We start from the raw sequence: 25,353 nt of genomic DNA, 5'->3' as shown, positions 1-25,353 counted from the left end.
CAACAATGTAGGCGCAGGCAGGATAATCTGGGAAGATCATCTGCCTTGCCCCATTCTAAAGAGGGGAGGTGTGGTGATATATTGGGGTGCTGATAATGTTAAGGATAATAACAGAACATATTTCTGTTTTTTTTTTCTGTCTACTGGGTAAAACCTCAGATGTGTATTGTGCTTGGTAGTAATTGGCCACCTGGCCAGAGTAATCTGAAGGATAATGTAAGTCTGCATGTAAATGTACATTACCTCTGCCCTCATTGTCCAGCCGGGGAAACTGTGTGTACTGCTAATTAGCGGCCAATTGAGGAAGAATAGGCTGGTCGGCATGGCTTTTGAGTCTGGTGTCAGCTATTGTCCCATTATACAAGGAAAGCCTGCTAAGAGTCTTGAGGAAAGGGGGAAGCTGACACCTGAATGTTTGAAATGTATTTGACAGCCTACTGGAAATTACGGAAGGGGTAAAGTCTTTTTGATACCATTTTCTACCTGTGGAAATTGAATTATTGGTGGAGGTGCAACCTCCTTATCTTTGATCAGCTAGGAAGTACTGTCAACAATGGGGTTGTCACCTGTAACGTGGACTAGGGAAATCTTTTCATGTATGTGGGCTATTGTACATTTTTCGCAGGTGGATGTTAGATCTCTGGAGATCCAATTATGACTGAGGATGTAATTAAATCTAGCTTCCCCCCATCCACACAGGCTTACAGCCTCAAGGCGAATATTTCATTATAAAAACCAGGGGACATCTACCTCAAATCAGTTCTCTTCTGACGGTAGTGGCAGCCGGTCTCCTGGCCCAAGCTAGTGAACTCCTGGTCTAACCAGAATTGTGTCCGTCCACCAAAGTCCAAGGTTCTTCTATCTGGATTCCTGTATTTTTGGTAAGCAAATTGCTTGGTGTGTTATCTTTGTAACTTTTATCTTGTAACTATTTTTACTTTGTTTTTTGTAATCTTTTTGTATATATTAAGTTCTGCACTGTTCTATGTTTTTCTGGAATATTAAATTATTATTTAATAAGCTTGACTTCTGCCGTACTAAACTAACACTCATAGCCTAGAAGAGACTGAAGTGTAACCGTGTATTAGTTCATGCCTAATTGTACGCTTGAGCAACACTACCGTATGAACTTGTAATTGCATTGTGTGTGGGGGCGTTTGTCATACGTTGGCCTAAGCGCGCAGCTGACCCAACGTACGAACAACGCCAGTGCGAGTAGCGACAGCAGAGTGGCTAACAGTATCGTTCGGAACGACTGTTAGTGGGTCTTTGCTTCACGACAGTGTAAGATTGCAACTGTGTGTGTGTGTGGGTGCGTGGTGTTCCCGTGTTTGGCCTAAGCGCAAAGCTGACCCAAATACGAAAACGCGGAGTGCGCGCTGAGGACTCGACAGCAGAGTGGAAGTGTCTAGCGAACCGCTAGTGGTGGCAGTGAGAGGTGTTCTGAGGGGTCCCAGCCTTGTTTTAGCTTGACTAAGGCTGCTTCCCCTCTCAGTCTGGTCAAACCCGCAGTCGGGAACCGTATACGCAGGCGTGCCGCGGGCCGGTTCTTGACAGGGGGGGGTGGAGAGGTCAGTATGGGTTGCAGGGGGGGTGGAGAGGTCAGTGTGGGTTGCAGGGGGGGGGGGGGTCAGTGTGGGTTGCAGGGGGGGGTGGAGAGGTCAGTGCGGGTTGCAGGGGGGGTGGAGAGGTCAGTGTGGGTTGTAAGGGGGGTGGAGAGGTCAGAGTGGGTTGCAAGGGGGAGGTGGAGAGGTCAGTGTGGGTTGTAGGGGATGGTGGAGAGGTCAGTGTGGGTTGCTGGGGGAGAATAGAGAAGTCAGTGTGGGTTGCTGGGGGGAGAATAGAGAAGTCAGTGTGGGTTGCTGGGGGGAGAATAGAGAAGTCAGTGTGGGTTGCAGGAGGATTGGAGAGATAGAGAGGTCAGTGTGGGTTGCAGGGGGATGGAGAAGTCAGTGTGGGTGCTGGGGAGGGAGAGATCAGTGTTGGTGCTGGATTTGCAGGTTGCAGAGTGGGGATAGAGGGGTCAGTGTGGGTTGCAGGTGGGATGGAGAGGGCAATGTGGGTTGCAGGGGGGGGGGGGATAGAGAGGTCAGTGTGGGTTGCAGGGGGGATGGATAGGTCAGTGTGAGTTGCAGGGGGGATGGATAGGTCAGTGCGAGTTGCAGGGGGGTGGGTTATAGAGAGGTCAGTGTGGGTTGTAGGGGGGAATGGAGAGGTCTGTGTGGGTTGCAGGGGGGGGGGGTATAGAGAGGTCAGTGTGGGTTGCAGGCGAATGCAGAGGTCAGTACGGGTTGCAGGGGGGGAGGGGTGGAGAGGTCAGTGTGGGTTGCAGGGGGGATGGATAGGTCAGTGTGGGTTGCAGGGGGTGGGTTATAGAGAGGTCAGTGTGGGTTGTAGGGGAGAATGGAGAGGTCTGTGTGGGTTGCAGAGGGGGGGGGGGGTAGAGAGGTCAGTGTGGGATGCAGGGGGGAGATGGAGAGGTCAGTGTGGGTTGTAGGGGGTGGTGGAGAGGTCAGTGTGGGTTGCTGGGGGGAGAATAGAGAAGTCAGTGTGGGTTGCAGGAGGATTGGGGAGATAGAGAGGTCAGTGTGGGTTGCAGGGGGATGGAGAAGTCAGTGTGGGTGCTTGGGAGGGAGAGATCAGTGTTGGTGCTGGTGGAGGGAGCTCCCTCTCCATTATGAAGTGTCCAAAATGCACTGGGAGGTGGAGCTTACCGCGGGTGCTGGGCGTGGCTTACCGAGAGTGGCGGGCGTGGCTTATTTTTCCTGATGCCTGCTAGGGAACTATTGGATTAGCAGCGGACACCCCCCCCCTCCCACACACACACACACTTACTTACCAGGAGCAGGAAGCCTGAGCACCAGCTTTTCCCTCTTATCTCATCTCTCATGCAGAGCAGAGAAGCGGAGTTTCTCACGTCCTCATGTGAGATTCTGATACTCCCTGCTCAGCAGCGCCACCTAGAGCTCTTCATCCCTGGCCGGAACTAAAAATTAATTGGCAGGCTGGCCAGGGAGTGTTCTTCCGCCAGCAGCAAACAGGCTGAGAAAAAAGTCCCCTCTCACCTGCCTGCTGCTGCTGTATCTGCAGCCTTAGCAAAGGAGGACTGTGTGTATGTGTGTGGAGGGGGGGGGGGGGGGACATATTCTGTTTTAAAATTTCTGTGATGTAATGAAGTTGCCATCTGCCAGGATGGGCCCCCTACTGGCGATGGGCCCCATAGCCATTGCTATGCCTGCTATCCCTATCCCTACGCCCCTGCAGGCTCCATGTCACTGCAAGTTTCAAGTAACCCCCCACATAGAACAAAACATCATCAGAAAGCTATTACTGCTCTAAACTGTCCAGTAAGTACATTTTCATTCATGGTGTTATTTCTGGAAGAGACCCAGCATATGATGTTATTGTTCCTAACAGGCAAATATACGTTTTATATAGTGTGAGGCTATGCTACCAATGACTGAGCGTTTAAGAGACTTAGGACAGTCGTGCTGCCTTACAGTCAGTTGTACTACAGAGAAGGAAGCTCTTTAGAGAGGAACAAGGGGTGAGTTAAAGTTACCTTGTGACTGTTGGAGATAAGAATTTTGCTGCACCGATCTCAGGATACAAGTCCAATTTTTATTGAGGCATTTGTGGAAAGACAGCAATACAGCTAACTAACACTAGCTTACCTTGTGACCATTGGCAGGAAAGACATACATTCAGAGATTGTTTGTAACTGGATTCTGTTCCAGTCCAATTTTTTGGTGACTGAATACCTCAAAGAAAAGATTGTTCACTTTCACAAAAGAGAAAATTTGTAGCTGAATGCACAATCAAATTGATTTTAACATTTCAAATCGATTGTTCATTTAAACAACCAGTTTACTGTATATCTTGTATTACCAACTATAAAGTATTTAATTGTTTAAATTAAACTGTTACAGGTTTTCTAGTACTTTTATCAAAAAAATGTATTTTGGAATATTGACACTCTCCATGTCAGCTTTCAGCTGATTTTATTTTGTATTTGTACTTGAACAAAAGTATCTTTACTGGACACAAGCGCAGCTCCTCCTCTTCCAGGATCACTAAATAGGAGCAGGAACTAAACTAAACTCAGAACTTCCTCTCTGCTCTAAAAGATTAGCCACAGCATGATATCCTTTATGGAAAAAAATAATAATCTTCATTACAATTTATGAAAAGCCTAGAAAAACAAAGATTCACTTTGCAGGGAGCACTGAAAGGGTTAAGCCTCTGTGTGTACTGTATGGGGAGCAATCCACAGTGGTGTTCCTGCAGTCTATTCACAGCTACTGATAAGAACTAATTACACAATTTGATCTGGCTGAAAAAACACAGAACACAGAGCAATGAATTTGTTTAGCAACTATATGTGTAATTAAGACTTTTCTTTGTGTGTTGTCAGGGGCGTAACAATAGACCCTGCAAGGGATGCCTCTGCAGGGGGGCCCAGAAGCCACAGGGGGCCCATGAGGGGGAAAAGTGTGAGAGACTGAAAGCTAAGGGCATGGAGAAAAAAAACGTATTCTGCTCTCACACCATTGTTATATTGACTGCATGTGTCCAGCACACAGATAGGGAATCACACACACTTTGGAATTTTTACACTGTCCCTGCTCCCTAGGGTTCGTAAAAAAAATATCTGTCTCTTACTGCTGCAAAGTTCTAAAGACTAGATGTACAACCTTACAAACAAAGGAGTCACATTTTGAAAAAAAAGTTATAGACTTTCCCTTTTCAGCAAAAGGAATCCTAGATTCTTATCACAGGGGCTAATGACTTTATGGCCTCTGAATACTTTTACAACACAGTGGAGTGGAGATTGATGTCTTAAGGTGGCCATACACTGGCCCGATTCGCGGCCGTTTCGACAGCAGATTCGATCCTGGGATCGAATCTGCTGCCAATCGTTCACGCTAAGCGCACCCGCTGATCCGATTTCCTCCCGAAATCGGATCGGTCCGTCGATCGCGCCATGCGGAAAATTACCCTCGATCGCCCGCGGGTAGGGAGCGCGTCGCTAGCGGCGGCCGATCAGGTATACATTACCTGACGCTGGCTCCCGGGCATCTTCTCCGCATCTTCTCCGCATCTTCTCCGCGCTGCACCCGCTCCATCCCGGCGCTTCCTGTGTCACTGCAGTGACCAGGAAGTTCAAATAGAGGGCGCTCTATTTGAACTTCCTGGTCACTGCAGTGACACAGGAAGCGCCGGGATGGAGCGGGTGCAGCGCGGAGAAGATGCGGAGAAGATGCCCGGGAGCCAGCGTCAGGTAATGTATGCGGGGGGGGGGGGGGGGACAGGCGGCAGCGGCGGCTCCACAGATTGTGATCGGTTTCAGGCTGAAATCGATTCACAATCTGTTTGCAGTAAAGGCAGCCATACGATCCCTTTCTGATCAGATTCGATCAGATAGGGATCTGTCAGCTGGTCAATCTAATGGCAAATCGACCATTGTATGGCTACCTTTACTGTTGCTGCTTCATTGAGAGCTTTTTGTCTCATACTGAGTCCAAGATCCCATAACAACAGTATCAATCAGTGACATTTTAAATGTTTTGCCAAAGTTACATTGATACTATATCTTATGTTCAGCATGTCATTGTTGTTCCTCCATATAGCATGTGCTCTCATGTAGTAAAATAATACAGCTGTGTGTGTATGTATGTACTGGGAGCAGAGCTGCAACGAGGGAGGTGTCGGCTGCAAGGGACTGGAGGAAGCCCCAGGTAAGTAGGTCTGGGGGTAGCATAGATTGCCTGACGTTTCCTTTAAGTCTAAGTGTTTTTATCTGCATGGGGAAAACACATTGGTCCTCAGTTTCCCTGTGCAGAAAGCGAGGGGGGTGGGGGGCCCCATCCAAAGTTTCGCAGGGGGGGGGCAGTGATGTCTAGTTACGCCCCTGTGTGTTGTGTAAGAGTTTGGGTCTGCTTTAATGGCTAGTAAATCTACCTAGTCTTGCCTGAGAAAAACAGGAGGATTGCTCTGAGGTAAAAAATTGATAACATGAATTATGCAGATTTGCATCTTTTCAGTTCCCCAAACAAATTATTCACACCTTCCCCTTTGCCCCAACAGAATTGTGGGAGAGCATTTTCCCCCCTCTATCAGTTAACAGAGGGGTGATAAAGAATTCTGATGTCCTCCTGTCTAATTTTATTTTGTAATTACAAGGTCTGTTGCTTTGAACATTTTTTCCATGCATGGATGGCTGACCTGGTTACTTCAGATTGAAGGATTATACAATTAAAATGAGTCTTTGGTGACAACCATTGAAAAAGCATGGCTGTTGTTATAAATCTCAGCTTTGCCTGTACAGTTCCCAGCAGGCAGCTGCAATCGTCATCGCAGTATTAAGAAAAGACTTTGGAGAGACTTGTGGCACTTGGAAAGGCTTGAAAAAAATATTTACGCATCCTCTATGACTACTGTTCCCTCTCGCGGAGGATTTAATGACTTGGAAATGTTCTGTTTGAATAAAACGCATGGCTTTCTCCACTGTGATAAAATGCTCTGGCCCCTTCTGCACTCTCTAACAAAATGGCCTTTATTCAGCCATTTTATAATGCTAGTCTCTAAAACAAATCCTAACAGATTTTTCCCAAGTAATTAAAGTGATACTCTGCTTTTGTTCAGAGGTAAAAGAAAAGACAATTCTCTCTAGGTCTGGAAAGTTTATTCCAGATACTTACCTTGTATGTATAAAAACAAAAACTACTGCAGGATCTCAGGAAATAATGCATATCCGGTGACAGTCTGCTATAATGACTGAAGGTGCCCAATAATGATTCAACTTACCTTCCAAACAACCTTCGGATCCTATAATTGCGATTGGAAGAAAACGATCATTAAGCATCAATTGAGACCATAAATGGAATTAAAATTATAAGCAGTAGGGGAGTACGTGGAATTTCTTATCTCCAGTAGCTGAGACAGGTTGTTTTTCCTGTTCAGTGATGTATAGCCGCCACTGCCTGAGAAGGATAGGATCTTCTGCCTGATTATATATGTCATATGGACATGTCACATGAGTTAACTTTATGAAAATATCTAATATGCATTGAAATGTTAGGCATTTGCATATTAGCAGACTATCACCCCTTTCTCAGAGACTGTAATAGATCGCGGAAAAGCCGCCGCGTGTACTGGCAGCAAGGCGGCTGATTCCGCGTCCAGCGCGGCGGTTTGCACGCAGCAGCGTGCCTCTGGTGTGGCTGGGTCTGTTAGTTCACACAGGTTGAGGAATACGCGCGCGCTGAGAGGCAGAACCTTTATGACAAACGAGGAGGGATCAGCTGACCAGGTTGGTCAGCTGACCTCAGAGCAAGTGGCTATTGGTTGATCGGTGATGGGTGGCGCCGGGGAGCGCCGCTCTATATATAGTCACTGCTGGTCAGTCTCAAGTTGTCTGCCGTTGCGAACACTTACGTGAAAGCACTCAGACCATAGTCAGATCCCACAGTGTGTTACAACCAGGAGGACCTGGGAATTCACACTGAGCCAGATTACTTCTGTGTTATCTTTGTGTTATACTTCAGACTAGTTCCAGGGTGTTGAGACCACGGACCTCACACCCAAGACTAGGGATTCTGTGTTATCATTGTGTTATACTTCAGACTAGTTCCAGGGTGTTGAGACCACGGACCTCACACCCAAGACTAGGGATTCTGTGTTACCATTGTGTTATACTTCAGACTAGTTCCAGGGTGTCGAGACCACAGACCTCACACCCAAGACTAGGGATACTGTGTACCATCATATTATACTTCAGACTAGTTCCAGGGTGTTGAGACCATGGACCTCACACCCAAGACTAGGCATTGTTTGATATCTGTTATGACCTATTGCATTCCTGATTCGGTACCTACGCATATCTGATTACCTGTTGCCAACCCTGCCTGCTCTTGGTTACCAAATCAGCCTTCTGTCTCTGTACCTTATCTGCCCGTGTGTTTCCGACCTGGCTTGCCCAACCTTGAGAGCTATCCCTCTCCATTGAGAGATTAGTATCCAGACCTGCTTGTGACACCCACCTTCCAGGTGTCACTCACTCACAGGTCCTTCCTGCTATCCAGCCTGGGGCTCCACCCCTTTGGATGTCTCAGGCTGCTGGAAGGTTTTTGCACTTCCCAGAGGGAGGTATTTCCCATACTGCCAAGGACCACCTGCTCCTCGGGTGGTCCCACTCAAAGTCATTACTGTTGCACCAAACACTCACACTATAGAGGTGTCCAGAGGTTAGTTATACTTGGATTATTGGTGATTCTGCAGATCATCAATAATCAGGTATATATCTGTATTCTTGGTGATACTGCAGATCACACAATAATCAGATTCTCTCTGTGTGCTGACACCGATCGTTACAGAGACTGAGTCAGAGCTAATAGGTTCTGTAATACACTGTGGCATATATACTGTACAGTTTTCAATGAAATGAATGAGAAAGTACTTAGATGGAGCCAGCAGGAATGAATACTATATTTCAGGCTAAGACCCAGAGTAACCTCGGCCACTGTGCAGGGCACCTACTCATCACCTGTCCATTGGAGTTGAACATTTTGCTTGATGGAGAAAGGCAAGATTACTGAAGATCCCTTGTTGTCCTTTGGTTCAGTACCATTGAGTTGAGGTATTACCTAACACTGATCATCCACTATAAGTCTTTGGGTAGCAGCACCTTGATCTGTTAACCTCATGGGCGTTTCATTTTTAAGTTTGACAGAGTCGGGCTTACCACTTGGGAGACTTCCTATACTGTGAACTACAAGTACAAGATATTTACTTGCTTTCTAGGCTGGTGATCTTTTTACAGTGACAAATGTGTGACTGTCTAAAACCATGTTTTAATCAAACCAAATAATATAAAATATTGAAGCTGACCGGTTGCTATAAGAGGAAGGAGAAGAAATGGTTCTACACTCAGATACCTCAAACAAGAAGTCTTCATTGAATTTGGTATTATTGCCATGCCTACTTGCGTACAACACAACACTGTGAACAGGCCCAAAGAAATGTATGGGCAGTGAATTGACATACAGGCCCGTATGCAGTTCAATTTTTCACCCGAGTTTTCTCCTAGGTGAAATTTTCAAACTTGTCAATAAAATGCCTTTTACACCACCAGCAAGCAAACAAATACGCAAAATAATTTTGATAGTTCTTTTTTTTACCAACTTTTGGGTACTTTTTCCAATGCAAAGTGGTAAAAAGTTATTATAAATTGAAGATGAAAAATTAGCTCCTAGGAGAAAACTCAGGTGAAAAAGTGAATTGCATATGAGCCACAGAGTAAGGCCACATACACACATCAGACCATAGTCTTTTGAAAATGAAAGATCACAGACCAATTTTACCACCTTCCATGTAGTATGAGAGCCATACCTTCCCAGTCTATTCTATGGAGCTGAACTCCCCATCAGAAAAAAATCTTTGCAAGATGCTGCACACACAGATGCTGTACAGACACAAAAGATCAGTATCTGCAAAAGATCTGTTCCTGCCAAAGATCCGTTCCTGCAAATTGCATTCATAGTCTATGAGATCTGCAGATCATCATACACACCTTGTTTAACTGACATTCATCTGCAGATCAGACAATCATCTGCAGATCTGAAAATCCATCCTGGTGGAGCTGATCTGCAGATGATTGTCCGTTAAACAAGGTGTGTATGATGATCTGCAGATATCATAGACTATGAATGCATTTTGCAGGAACGGATCTTTGGCAGGAACAGATCTTTTGCAGATACTGATCTGTTGCATGTGTACAGCATCTTTGTGTGCAGCATCTTGCAAAAATTTCTGACTGATGGGGAGTTCAGCTCCATAGAAGAGGCTGTGTAGGTATGGCTCTCATACTACATGGAAGGGGGTAAAATTGGTCTGTGATCTTTCATTTTCCAAAGACTATGGTCTGATGTGTGACATTGTGTGTATGAGCCTTTATTCTGTAGTTCAAATGAGCACTGTGAACTAGGCCTCAATCCCTCTTTGGCAGTTAAACACACACAGGTGGACCTCAGATATATTTTTAGACCTAATCAGATCTGCCATTACCGCCTCTACAAACATGTTCAGATTGAAGGGCTTCTCTCGTGACACCACCCAGTGTTTGTACATGCTTTAATGTAAATATCTAACCTTGCTTATTTTCTCAGCACCTTCTTACATAGCTGGAATGAGATTTTCTGTACTTCTCTGTCGGTTTTAATGGAATCTGTTAATGGCACATACCTCTTGTCACCTGTGCAAACATATTAACTGAGAAAGCCCATCCATGCGGGTGTAGATAGACTGTTGTAGGAAGTGCTGCCGCATAGCTGTGCCCTCATTACTCCACGCTCAGAATGCATTTGTTACTATTTCTGAAGCCATTAAATATTCAGATTCACTGGATCCTGATTGTTTCAAGCTCCACAGATAGAATGATTGCACTGGGTACATCTGGGATTTGCCTGTATTAATTCTTCAAAGCCCAATTCAGTCTTTTAAAGCACTTTTAAAATAAGCTTATTAAATGCCTGTCAGGAGAAAAACATTTGCAATAAGTTAGAATCTTCTTCTTACATTGCGGTTATGTAAACATATCCAGGTCAATAATTCAGCAGATTCGTCACTTTGTCAGTAATCTGTTGACCCCCAACATGCATTTATTATTATCATTGATTTATAAAGCGCCAAAATATTCCATGGAGCTGTACAGAGTAATAAACAAACATGGGGAACATAATAATCCAGACAGAGATTCATTAAAGTGGTCTGAAAGCCATCATTTCTACTTTGCTCTAAAAGATTCCTCACAGCTTGAAAGCTACTGTCCCAGATTTTTTTTTAAGCAGAACATCACTGAAATGGTTAAACAAAGCACTTAGGGCCCTTTTCCATTAGCAATTGCTAGCGTTTGCGCTAAACGCTAGTGATTGCGATTCAGCAAAGTCCTACATTTTCCTGGCGGTTGCGATCGCGATTTAGTAAAAGACGAATCATGGTAGTGGAAATTACCTACCGCGATTCCTATGTTAATATGCAAACCGTAGCGATTTAAAAATCTCTAGCGATTTTTGTGAGTTTGCGATTCAGCATCGCAATCGCTGCTAGTAGAAAAGGGCCCTTAGTTTTGCTATTCAGCTTCAAATCCGCATCCAAACTAGTGATAATAGTATCTTTGTTTACATTCCAATGTTGTTACAATATGTGTAAACACAGTGTAACAAGTTAAAAGGAGCTCTCTGTGCTTCAGACACATACACAGTTCAGAATAGCTTATTAAAAGATACAGAGTAACCAGCAAGCTCATGGTAAACCAGAACTCATTGTAGTGTGTGAGGGGCTACAATGGTCCTACAAGCCCCCTTATTAAAATACTAAGGAAAACAAAAGTTTGCTTTCTTAAAACAGAAAGAATTGGCGATAATTCAGGTTGGAATGAGCTTGAGATGTCTCCCAGTGCATCACTGCTGAATATATGCAAATTAACCATTGTTACCCTTAGAAGCTAAACACACCTCCAGTACCGCTGGAATGCAATGATGTGTCATCTTGTTAATTTGTACAGAGCCATAATAATCCACATCATACAGACTGTTTCGGATTGTTTAATCCATGCCATGCACTGATGAGGATCAAACAATCCTGGGAGACATCTCAAGCTCACTCCAACCTGAATTATCGCAAATTCTTTCTGTTTTAAGAAAGCAAACATTTGTTTTCCTTAGTAAAAGATGGTAATATATAATAAAAAAGCAGTTTGAATAAAATGCAATGATAGCTATTAGGGCACGATAAACTACACTTTGGAAACTTGTAATTTGTAAACAGACAGTATTACATGTGCACAAAAGCAAATATGATAACTGTATGAGTAATAAAAAGTAGGAAAACACATTTTTATTGAATGTTATGTCGGAGTTTCAGACCACTTTAAGACCAAATGGGGCACTAAGCAAGGTAGTAGATTTGGGGCCCCCTTGTGGCTGGTGGGCTCCTTGACACCCACTAGGTCCCACACACCTGCCTGTGTGCACTCTGAATCCAGATAATGTTATACACAAAATACAGACATAACATAAGACAGAACTGATAGACATAGTAATTACAGTGACAAATGTAACACGGTGAACAAAATGTATAGCAAATTCCAAGACGCAAAAGCGTGAGAAAGCCCTGCCCTTGTGAGCTTACAATCTAAAGGAATAGGGAAGAAACAAGAGGTGGGGAAGATGTACGCTTATGAGTCTGGCACGTGCTGCTGATAGTACTAATATTGGTAATATTATATTACCGATTTTATACAAGATAAGACTTAGCTCAAATGGAAATCCTAACCTATCCTGCCACACTAACGCTCCTATGCTTTACCTCTCATGCCAACCCTCCTGTTCTGACCACTACTACCACTTTACAAATCAATTGCGGGCCGCTTCTTGCTGATCACCATAGCCGTAGTGCCGAGTCACACCAAATCTAGACACCACAGCACACCATAGCTGCAATCAACATAACAGGCACAATGCAGTTTATAGATCATTAGAGATGTCGCGAACCTCCGATTTTCGGTTCGCGAACCCCGTTCGCGAACCTTCACTGAAGGTTCGGTTCGCATAAAAGTTCGCGAACCGCAATAGACTTCAATGGGGAGGCGAACTTTGAAAACTAGAAACATTTCTGCTGGCCAGAAAAGTGATGAAAAAGATGTTTCAAGGTGTCTAACACCTGAGATCTTTCAGTGACTACAAGAGGGGGGAAAACAAATTCAAAAATACCTTATAGTTTTTGAGAAAATCAATTTTAAAGTAACTCCTTCTGACCGTGGGAAAATTAAGCGCCCGCCGACTTTAGCAGTTAATAGCAAAGCCGCTTTAAAAGCTAGAAACCCCAAACTTGCAGAAAATGTTAAGAGGAACAGTGGGAATAAGAGGAAAAAATTTTTTTTCAAAAAGACCTTATAGTTTTTGAGAAAATCAATTTTTAAAGTTTCAATGCAAATTCTCCTTCTGACCGTGGGAAAATATACCCCCGCCGACTTAAATGGTTAATTGCAAAGTCCCTTTAAAAGCTAGCAACACCAAAATTACTGGGAATGTTAAGAAGAACAGTGGGAACAAGAGGAAAAATTTTTTTTCAAAAATACCTTATAGTTTTTGAGAAAATCGATTTTAAAGTAAAAAAAAAAGAGTTGATTCATAAAAAAAAGAACCGATTCATTAAAAAGATCCGGCTCATTCATGAGCCGTTAGTATAGCAGAGAATGCATCCTCGGAAGGACGTGAAGCTGCTGGTTCCCGCTGCTGTCTCTCTCCACCTGCCTGCACCTGTCAACCCCCACCTAGGCTGGCACCCAGCGCACCCATGGGTGCACTGGGTGCCAGCCTAGGTGGGGGTTCATAGGTGCAGGCAGGCAGGTGGGGAGAGACAGCGGGAGCTAGCAGCTATGCGTCCAAAAGGACTTTTGGACGCATTCTCTGCTATGTGGGTGGGGGGCTTCGGAGATCTTCAATCAACTTAATAGAAGATCGCAACATAAGAGGATACAGGTCGTTGGATCATTTACCGAGGATATTGCCGTGGGAATTTTTTTTAAAGGTACAGGTAAGTATTTCTGGTTAATTAAGAAAATTAAAGGACTTTTTTCGTGGTTGTGTTTTTATTTAATTTAACCCTTTGTGGAAATGGGTAGGGGTCCTTTGTACCTCTATACTCATTTCTCCTGGGAGGGGGTGGGCATCTGGGGTCCCCTTCTTAAAGTGGACTCCCAGATGCCACCATGAACCCCCCCCCCCCAGGGAGTCGTCGCCCCCACCTCCTCCTGGGGCACCGGAGGTGGGGAAAAGCCCCTTGTCCATGGATTGGACAAGGGCTCGGGGGGGGGGGGAGGGGAAGGCTTGGCTGCCCCTCCCCCCACCGGAGCCCCCCATACCATGGACCATGCGGGCTGGTATAGCTCAGGGCGCGAAGCCCCAGTCGGCCGGGGCTCCGCATTCTGGCTATCCCAGCCTGCATGGAGGACAAGGGGTTACAGAGGCTCGGGAGGGGGGACCCCACGTCATTTTTTTTTCAGATCTCCCACACTCAGCACATAAAAATAATAAAAAATATATATATATATATATATATATATATATATACCGTATTTGTTGCCGTATAAGACGCACTTTTTCTCCCCAAAAAATAGGGGGAAAAAGTCCCTGCGTCTTATACGGCAAAGGCAGGGAATCCCCGACATATAAACGCCCGCCGATACGGACCGCGACCCGCCGCCACGTCGGGAATTCCCTGCCTGTGCGTGTCAACTGTGGCTGCAAGTGATGTGTGCCTCTGCCCTCTCCAGATGCCTGTTAAATGTGTGGCTGCGTGTCCCCCGCGAGTGTATAGTATGCCCGCTCCCCCCGTGTTCCTTATCTCCCTCCCCCATGTGGTTGCTGGCCCCCCCGGTGTTAATCTGCAGCGGGCTTACCTCTCCGCCATGCCCGCGAGGATTGGAGACTTCCATCACAGCCGCGCATCTCGCTCTAGTGATCGGCATGTGATGATGACGCAATCATCACATGCCGATCACTAGAGCGAGATGCGCGGCTGTGATGGAAGTCTCCAATCCTCGCGGGCATGGCGGAGAGGTAAGCCCGCTGCAGATTAACACCCGGGGGGGGGGGCCAGCAACCACATGGGGAGGGAGATAAGGAACACGGGGGGAGCGGGCATACTATACACTCGCGGGGGACACGCAGCCACACACTTAACAGGCATCGGGAGAGGGCAGAGGCACACATCACTTGCAGCCACAGTTGACACACACACAGGGACACAGGCACAAAAGGCAGGCATGAGGGACATGAGGCATTCATAGGTAACACAAGGGGACACAGGCACATCGGGCAGGCATGAGGGACACATAGAGGACACAGGGCATGCATGGGGGACACAGAGGACACATGGGGGACACAGGCACATGGGGCAGGCATGAGGGACACACAGAGGGCATGCAGGGTTGCCACAGAGGACACATGGGGCAGGTATTGGGGACACAGAGGACACATAGTGCATGCATGAGGGACACATAGGGCAGGCATGGGTGACACATGGGGCATGTATGAGGGACACAGAGGACACATGGGGAGACAATGGGACACAGGAGGACACTTAGGGCAGACATGGGAAACAATGTTGGAGGCATGAGGACAACATTTGAGGGGTAACATGTATAAGACTCTCCTGGAATATGGACGCACCTGGTTTAGTATATATTTTTTTCCCCCTGGATTTTGCCCTCTAAACCTGGGTGCGTCTTATATTCCGGAGCGTCTTATACGGCGCGAAATACGGTATATATACATATATATATATATATATATATATATATATATATATATATATATATATATATATATACACACACATATATATATATATATATATATATATATATTTTTAGGACTTACGAGGCCACAAGTATGAAAAGAGTTAAATACCATTTCATAATCCAGATCCAAGGAGGACGCCATCTGCGCCCCCCCGTTCATTCAGCCATGGCACCCGCAGTAATACCGGCCCCGGTCGGGTCCCGACCCCTCCAAACGGGTCGGGTTCTCATTCCCCCCTCAATATGGCCGCCACAGATTGCCGCTGCTGCGCAGTCCACATAGATGTGATTGCGGCTGCACAGCTCTAGGTCCTCCTCCCAATGCGTCCGATGTATGCACGCATATTGATGATGCGGCAGGAGGAGGCCCTAGAGCTGCGCAGGTGCAATCGCGTCTGTGCGGACTGCGCAGCCGCGGCAATCTGTGGCGGCCATATTGAGGAGAGAACGAGAACACGACCTGTTCGGAGGGGTCGGGAGTCGGGACCCGACCGGGGCCGGTATTACTGCGGGAGCCATGGGGGAATGAACTGGAGGGCGCGGATGGCGTCCTCCATGGATCTGGATTATGAAAAGGTATTAAACTTTTTTCACATTTGTGGCCTAGGAAGTCTGTTAAATATTGTTTCCTGCTATCTTTTTAACATATCCTGCAAATTTGGTGTTGCTAGGATGTAAGGGGCCTTTGCTATTAACTGCTAAAGTCGGCGGGTGATGATAACCAACCAGAATTATAGGGGTGCAAAAGTGCTGAATTCTGCTGAGGCTTCCATTAGGCTCCCTATTTCACTTTCCAAAATCTCACATCTTTTCAAAAGGCAATTGCTCAGCAGTGGCAAATTTTCTAGCATTGTAGGAACTGTTAGGGGGATCATAACTGGTGAGTTTCGGGCCCCTAGGCCAAAGAGGTCATAGCCTAGGGTCACAAAAACCTGTTTATTTGGGCAATTTCAATGGTGGCGAGTCTGACGTACATAAATCGCAGCAATGGCCGTTAGCAACGTCTGAATATCACGAAATGTCTCATGCAGGTAGAAGACATATTGTTAGACTTGGGCTCCAAAGATGGGTTCCCTACATCTCTGCAAACCAGAGTTACAGGGCTCCAAATTTGGTAAAATCCCCCATAGGCTTTCATTGGGCCTCCTATTTACAGTTCCAAAATCTCACATCTTTTCAAAGGGCAATTGCTCAGCAGTTGCAAATTTTCTAGCATTGTAGGAACTGTTAGGGGGATCATAACTGGTGAGTTTCGGGCCCCTAGGCCAAAGAGGTCATAGCCTAGGGTCACAAAAACCTGTTTATTTGGGCAATTTCAATGGTAGTGATGCTGACGTACATAAATCGCAGCCATGGCCGTTAGCAACGTCTGAATTTCACGAAATGTCTCATGCAGGTAGAAGACATATTGTTAGACTTGGATTCCAAAGATGGGGTCCCTACATCTCTGCAAACCAGAGTTACAGGGGTCCAAAATTGGTAAAATCCCCTATAGGCTTTCATTGCCTCCCTATTTCACTTTCCAAAATCTCACATCTTTTCAAAGGGCAATTGCTCAGCAGTGGCAAATTTTCTAGCATTGTAGGGACCCTTAAGGGGAACATGACTGGTGAGTTTCGGGCCCCTAGGCCAAAGAGGTCATAGCCTAGGGTCACAAAAACCTGTTTATTTGGGCTATTTCAATGGTAGTGATGCTGACGTACATAAATCGCAGCCATGGCCGTTAGCAACGTCTGAATTTTACGAAATGTCTCATGCAGGTAGAAGACATATTGTTAGACTTGGATTCCAAAGATGGGGTCCCTACATCTCTGCAAACCAGAGTTACAGGGGTTCAAAATTAGTAAAATCCCCCATAGGCTTTCATTGCCTCCCTATTTCACTTTCCAAAATCTCACATCTTTTCAAAGGGCAATGGCTCAGCAGTACCAAATTTTCTAGCATTGTAGGGACTCTTAGGGGGATCATGACTGGTGAGTTTTGCCACTGCTGAGCCATTGCCCTTTGAAATGGTGTGAGATTTTGGAACGGTATATAGTAGGCCCAATTAAAGCCTATGGGGGATTTTACCAATTTTGGACCCCTGTAACTCTGGTTTGTAGAGATGTAGGGACCCCATCTTTGGAATCCAAGTCTAACAATATGTCTTCTACCTGCATGAGACATTTCGTGAAATTGAGACGTTGCTAACGGCCATGGCTGCGATTTATGTACGTCAGCATCACTACCATTGAAATTGCCCAAATAAACAGGTTTTTGTGACCCTAGGCTATGACCTCTTTGGCCTAGGGGCCCGAAACTCACCAGTTATGATCCCCTAACAGTTCCTACAATGCTAGAAAATTTGCCACTGCTGAGCAATTGCCCTTTGAAAAGATGTGAGATTTTGGAACTGTAAATAGGAGGCCCAATGAAAGCCTATGGGGGATTTTACCAAATTTGGAGCCCTGTAACTCTGGTTTGCAGAGATGTAGGGAGCCCATCTTTGGAATCCAAGTCTAACAATATGTCTTCTACCTGCATGAGACATTTCGTGAGATTCAGAATTTGCTAACGGCCATTGCTGCGATTTATGTACGTCAGACTCGCCACCATTGAAATTGCCCAAATAAACAGGTTTTTGTGACCCTAGGCTATGACCTCTTTGGCCTAGGGGCCCGAAACTCACCAGTCATGTTCCCCCTAAGGGTCCCTACAATGCTAGAAAATTTGCCACTGCTGAGCAATTGCCCTTTGAAAAGATGTGAGATTTTGGAAAGTGAAATAGGGAGGCAATGAAAGCCTATGGGGGATTTTACCAATTTTGGACCCCTGTAACTCTGGTTTGCAGAGATGTAGGGACCCCATCTTTGGAATCCAAGTCTAACAATATGTCTTCTACCTGCATGAGACATTTCGTGAAATTCAGACGTTGCTAACGGCCATGGCTGCGATTTATGTACGTCAGCATCACTACCATTGAAATAGCCCAAATAAACAGGTTCTTGTGACCCTAGGCTATGACCTCTTTGGCCTAGGGGCCCGAAACTCACCAGTCATGTTCCCCCTAAGGGTCCCTACAATGCTAGAAAATTTGCCACTGCTGAGCAATTGCCCTTTAAAAAGATGTGAGATTTTGGAAAGTGAAATAGGGAGGCAATGAAAGCCTATGGGGGATTTTACCAATTTTGGACCCCTGTAACTCTGGTTTGCAGAGATGTAGGGACCCCATCTTTGGAATCCAATTCTAACAATATGTCTTCTACCTGCATGAGACATTTCGTGAAATTCAGACGTTGCTAACGGCCATGGCTGCGATTTATGTACGTCAGCATCACTACCATTGAAATTGCCCAAATAAACAGGTTTTTGTGACCCTAGGCTATGACCTCTTTGGCCTAGGGGCCTGAAACTCACCAATCATGTCCCCCCTAAGGGTCCCTACAATGTTAGAAAATTTGCCACTGCTGAGCAATTGCCCTTTGAAAAGATGTGAGATTTTGGAAAGTGAAATAGGGAGGCAATGAAAGCCTATGGGGGATTTTACTAATTTTGGACCCCTGTAACTCTGGTTTGAAGAGATGTAGGGACCCCATCTTTGGAATCCAAGTCTAACAATATGTCTTCTACCTGCATGAGACATTTCGTGAAATTCAGACGTTGCTAACGGCCATGGCTGCGATTTATGTACGTCAGCATCACTACCATTGAAATAGCCCAAATAAACAGGTTTTTGTGACCCTAGGCTATGACCTCTTTGGCCTAGGGGCCCGAAACTCACCAGTCATGTTCCCCCTAAGGGTCCCTACAATGCTAGAAAATTTGCCACTGCTGAGCAATTGCCCTTTGAAAAGATGTGAGATTTTGGAAAGTGAAATAGGGAGGCAATGAAAGCCTATGGGGGATTTTACCAATTTTGGACCCCTGTAACTCTGGTTTGCAGAGATGTAGGGACCCCATCTTTGGAATCCAAGTCTAACAATATGTCTTCTACCTGCATGAGACATTTCGTGAAATTCAGACGTTGCTAACGGCCATGGCTGCGATTTATGTACGTCAGCATCACTACCATTGAAATAGCCCAAATAAACAGGTTTTTGTGACCCTAGGCTATGACCTCTTTGGCCTAGGGGCCCGAAACTCACCAGTCATGTTCCCCTTAAGGGTCCCTACAATGCTAGAAAATTTGCCACTGCTGAGCAATTGCCCTTTGAAAAGATGTGAGATTTTGGAAAGTGAAATAGGGAGGCAATGAAAGCCTATAGGGGATTTTACCAATTTTGGACCCCTGTAACTCTGGTTTGCAGAGATGTAGGGACCCCATCTTTGGAATCCAAGTCTAACAATATGTCTTCTACCTGCATGAGACATTTCGTGAAATTCAGACGTTGCTAACGGCCATGGCTGCGATTTATGTACGTCAGCATCACTACCATTGAAATTGCCCAAATAAACAGGTTTTTGTGACCCTAGGCTATGACCTCTTCGGCCTAGGGGCCCGAAACTCACCAGTCATGATCCCCCTAACAGTTCCTACAATGCTAGAAAATTTGCCACTGCTGAGCAATTGCCCTTTGAAAATAATTGAGATTTTTGAAAGTGAAATAGGGAGCCTAATGGAAGCCTATGGCAGAATTCAGCACTTTTGCACCCCTATAATTCTGGTTGGTTATCATCACCCGCCGACTTTAGCAGTTAATAGCAACGGCCCCTTACATCCTAGCAACACCAAATTTGCAGGATATGTTAAAAATATAGCAGGAAACAATATTTAAAGGACTTCCGAGGCCACAAATGTGAAAAAAGTTAAATACCTTTTCATAATCCAGATCCATGGAGGACGCCATCCGCGCCCTCCCGTTCATTCCCCCATGGCTCCCGCAGTAATACCGGCCCCGGTCGGGTCCCGACTCCCGAGTCCGACCCCTCCAAACAGGTCGGGTTCTCATTCCCCACTCAATATGGCCGCCACAGATTGCCGCGGCTGCGCAGTCCGCACAGACGCGATTGCACCTGCGCAGCTTTAGGGCCTCCTCCTGCCGCGTCATCAATATGCGTGCATACATCGGATGCATCGGGAGGAGGACCTAGAGCTGCGCAGCCGCAATCGCATCTTTGCGGACTGCACAGCCGCGGCAATCTGTGGCGGCCATATTGAGAGGGGAATGAGAACCCGACCTGTTTGGAGGGGTCGGGACCCGACCGGGGCCGGTATTACTGCGGGTGCCATGGCGGAATGAACGGGGGGCGCAGATGGCGTCCTCCATGGATCTGGATTATGAAATGGTATTTAACTTTTTCATACTTGTGGCCTCGGAAGTCCTTTAAAAAAGATAAAAAAAAAAAAAAAAAAAAAATATATATATATATATATATATATATATATATATATATATATATATATATATATATATATATTTATTTATTATTTTTATGTGCTGAGTGTGGGAAATAAATGAAAAAAAAAAATGACGTGGGGTCCCCCCTCCCGAGCCTCTGTAACCCCTTGTCCCCCATGCAGGCTGGGATAGCCAGAATGCGGAGCCCCGGCCGACTGGGGCTTCGCACCCTGAGCTATACCAGCCCGCATAGTCCATGGTATGGGGGGAGGAGGGGGGAGGAGGGGCAGCCAAGCCTTCCCCTCCCCCCCCCTGGAGCCCTTGTCCAATCCATGGACAAGGGGCTCTTCCCCACCTCCGGTGCCCCAGGAGGAGGTGGGGGCGACGACTCCCTGGGGGGTAAGGGTTCATGGTGGCATCTGGGAGTCCCCTTTAAGAAGGGGACCCCAGATGCCCACCCCCCCTCCCAGGAGAAATGAGTATAGGGGTACAGTACCCTTTACCCATTTCCACAAAGGGTTAAATGAAATAAAAACACAACCACGATAAAAGTATTTTATTATTCTAAATTAACCATAAATACTTTCCTGTACCTTTAAAAAAGTTTTCCCACGCCAATATCCACGGTAAACGATCCAACGAACTGTATCCTCTTATGTTGCGATCTTCAATTAAGTTGATTGAAGATCTCCGATGTCCCCCACATAGCAGAGAATGCCTCCTTTTGGACGCATAGCTGCCGGCTCCTGCTGTCTCTCCCCACCTCCTCACCTGTCACTCTCACCTAGCCTGGCACCCATGGGTGCGCTGGGTGCCAGGCTAGGTGAGAGTGACAGGTGCAGGCAGGTGGGGAGAGACAGCAGCGAGCCGGCAGCTTCACGTCCTGCTCAGGACGCATTCTCTGCTATAGTAACAGTTCTTGAATCATCCGGTTTTTTTTAATGAATCGGTTCTTTTTTTTATGATTCGGCTCATTTTAATTTGAAACTTTAAAATTGATTTTCTCAAAAAGTATAAGGTCTTTTTGAAAAAAAAAATTTTTTCCTCTTGTTCCCACTATTCCACTTAACATTCCCAACAATTTTGGTGTTTCTACTATGTAAGGGGACTTTGCTATTAACCGTTAAAGTCGGCGGCCATTAAAGTCTATGGGGCGAATCGAACTTCCGCAAAAGCGAACCCCCAAAGTTCGCCTGAAACCATTCGCCGGCGAATCGTTCGCTACACCTCTATAGATCATATGCCTGATCAGGTGTGATGGGAATTTTTTTTAGGAGGATCAGGACGGAGCTATGAGGGATCAGTAACTACATGGCTTTAGGCTGGGTTTCCACTTATGTAATCTACATCCGATTCCCTGCAGGCAAATTCGGTTGCGACTTTCCAGCCTATTTAAATCGATATGCTGAATCACAATTCATAAGTGGGGAGAAGAACAGACGACATGCAGCATAAAATCAGGTCATGCATGGGAATCAGTGGCATAACTAAGGAGCTCTGGGCCCCGATGCAAGTTTTACATTGGGGCCCCCTAACCACTCTATACATAACAATTGATACGGCGCACCAAAATCTGCCAAGGGCAACACAGTGATAGAGGTAAAAGAAGGGGATGGGGAATCATTTGTTAATGATTACCACTATTTAAACTATCGATAGAAGTGATTATTATGAGCACAAGACCAATAAAGAGCTAATACTGCTGTTAAGGGAGGGCCCTTCGGGGGCCCTGATGTGGTCGCAACCCCCTATTGCTACGTCCATGATGGGAATCCTCATAGCCGTGCATGGTACGGCTAGAGCAGCGATGGCAAACCTATGGCACGCGTAACAGTCCCGGCACGCGTAGCCGAATCTGCTGGCATGCCATCGATGCTGCGCTATGTCCTGTCCGATTGCATGAACTGGCTGCAGAATCTAATAGACGCCGCTCCAGTTCATAGCCCGCAGCCCTGCTCCAGCCTGCATAGTCTTCCGGCAGGCAGAGCAGGGCTACGGGAAGATGGCGTCCGAGGCCCTGTACTGGAAACTATTTGTGTCTCCAGTACAGGGCTTCGGGCGCCATCTTCCCGTAGCCCTGCTATTGCATTCACCACAGGAGCAATATCTCCGGGGGAGCTGCGCGCCAGAGGCCGGCCGGGAGAGGAGACTTCCAGGTTGAGCGAGACAGCTGACCACTGAGGATTACCGGTAATCTAAACAGCATACAAATGCCTAGCAGCAGTCCTGTGGATGGCGGAATCTGGAGTTGAGAAGGAACCCGACAGGATACAACACTTATGGTGAGATCTTTCCATATACCGGTTGAACCCGTTACTGCAGCATTGCAAGCTGAAGTTATTTCAATTATATCTACCTGCACATAAACTTTCTCCCCCTCTCTGAAGACAAGGACTGTTGGTACCGGTACCAAAAGGGGTGTATGATTGTACTGGTGTGTAAGGTGTGAGATATTGAGTGAGCGCTCTATCTTGGCCAGTTTTAAATGATTTTAATTGGTTGGTCTGTGTGTTTTTGACGTATGAATTCCCATAATAAAGCTTTTTGTAATTTTCTATACCTGTGAGAGACCAGAAATTTATTTATCCTGATTGGGAGAGGAGACTTCTGTCAGGTGAGTAAATTCCTTTTTTTGCAGGTGAAATGTTGCCCACTGCATTATTTTCTGCTGAAATGTTGCCCACTGCGTTATTTTCTGCTGAAATGTTGCTCACTGCGTTATTTTCTGCTGAAATGTTGCCCACTGCGTTACTTTCTGCTGAAATGTTGCCCACTGCGTTATTTTCTGCTGAAATGTTGCCCACTGCTTTACTTTCTGCTGAAATGTTGCCCACTGCGTTACTTTCTGCTGAAATGTTGCCCACTGCGTTATTTTCTGCTGAAATGTTGCCCACTGTGTTACACAGTTTCTGCACACCCATGATGCGAATCCTCGTTTGACCACATCATGGTGGAAACAGTGCTTTCTTATGCCTCGCTGTTACATCATTACGTTAGCTCCGCCCATACAATGTCATGCCACGCCCATTTTTATCGGTGTAGCGCGCTACGCATGTGGCAAACACCCCCCCTGCTCTGTCCCAGGTTGAACCCAGAAAAATCTGGTCACTGTAGGTTTAAAGGCCTGGTATTTGTAATCTCTTATGTTCTGAGGAGGGGGGGTCATTTTGTTCAAATTGGCGTGTTGGCACTTTACAAGAGGCAAGAGACTTTTGAGTTGAAGTTTGGGCACTCGGTCTCGAAAAGGTTTGCCACCACTGGGCTAGAGGGAATCGGATATGATCTCATCACAGCAAGAGGAAATGTGGTCTATACAGCATGCAACAGAAAAACTCCAGCAGAGGCAGCTGTTGATTGATTCTCAGTCAGATACTGATATGGAGCAAGGTGATAAATTGATAGCTACTCTTCTGTAAATTTCTGATCTTGGCTTGATTGTTTGCTTGGTGGATTGGGCCTCTATCAACCCATGTATACCTAGCAGGGCCGAGGCAGAGGCGAGAGAGACTCCAGCGTCAGGTCGCAGTGGAGGAGGGGGTGCACAACTCGCTCAGCTATCATGTATCATGTATCACTCAATGGGCTTGATTCACAAAAGCGTGCTAACAGCACGCTGGTGAAAAGCCCCTTATCACGCCTAAACTCAGTTTAGGTGTGATAAGTTTAGGCGTGATAAGTTTAGGCGTGATAACTATAGCACCAACTGGGTTAGCACCGCAGTGCACAGCTGATCAAAAGTTTTGCGCTAGCAAAGTCTGCTTAAACTTATCATGCCTAAACTTATCACGCCTAAACTGAGTTGAGGCGTGATAAGAGGCTTTTCACCAGCGTGGTGCAATGGTTATCACGCCTAAATTCTTTTAGGCGTGATAACTGGGTTATCACCGCTTCGTGAACCGAGCCCAATGGGCTCATTTTCCTGGCATTTTCTTGTGGAAAAATCATAACTTTACTCTCAAGAAAAATGTGTGCCGCAGTACTGATTGGAATCATTGGGGACAATCCATTCAGGCATTTTGAAGTTGTGTTTTGTCAGCACCATGTTCCCTAAGCAACAGGTATCTTCTTACTGTATAAGGAGTTTGTTCAGCTGTTTTTTAGCATTTGCAACTGTGCCTGATTGTGTAGGTGCATTACATTCCCAACTTCACACAGGTAGGTGCAGGCAGTGCATTCACTGCCTTCCTGCGGCTTCCATGCAGCAGCTGGGTTCTTGCTAGCGCTCACCACAAGCTGTGGAGAGATGTCCATAGTACTGAGTGTGTGCATAGCCAAACTCACATGTAATATGATTTGGTTTCTTGCTGCCGGGTAACAGTACCACATTCAATACACTGACATGAGTGTATTACAAATGCCATTTGGCAGTACTAAGGCCTTTTTTCCATGGACAGTTGTGAGAGTTTGAGAGGCATGTCACTGCCTATCAACAGTCCGTGGAAAAGAGGCCTTAATCGTATCAGGAAGACGCTTAGTGGCCAGAAGATGGGAAGATGGGAGGATAAACTGCCCGACTAGTGCACAGTTCAGCCTCCCATGTGTAAGAGACCTTAACGCCAAAAGAATGTAATGACTAAAGTGGCAGTTACAGTGCCGTTTAAAAGATGCAATACAGGCGCTGCTCCCTGACGACGGCGAAAGGCCGAAACCGGTCGGAACGACAACTGGAGA

This window comes from Hyperolius riggenbachi, chromosome 9 (genome assembly GCF_040937935.1).
Source record: "Hyperolius riggenbachi isolate aHypRig1 chromosome 9, aHypRig1.pri, whole genome shotgun sequence".
NCBI classification, from domain to species: domain Eukaryota; kingdom Metazoa; phylum Chordata; class Amphibia; order Anura; family Hyperoliidae; genus Hyperolius; species Hyperolius riggenbachi.
Note: the sequence above shows the minus strand (reverse complement) of the source record.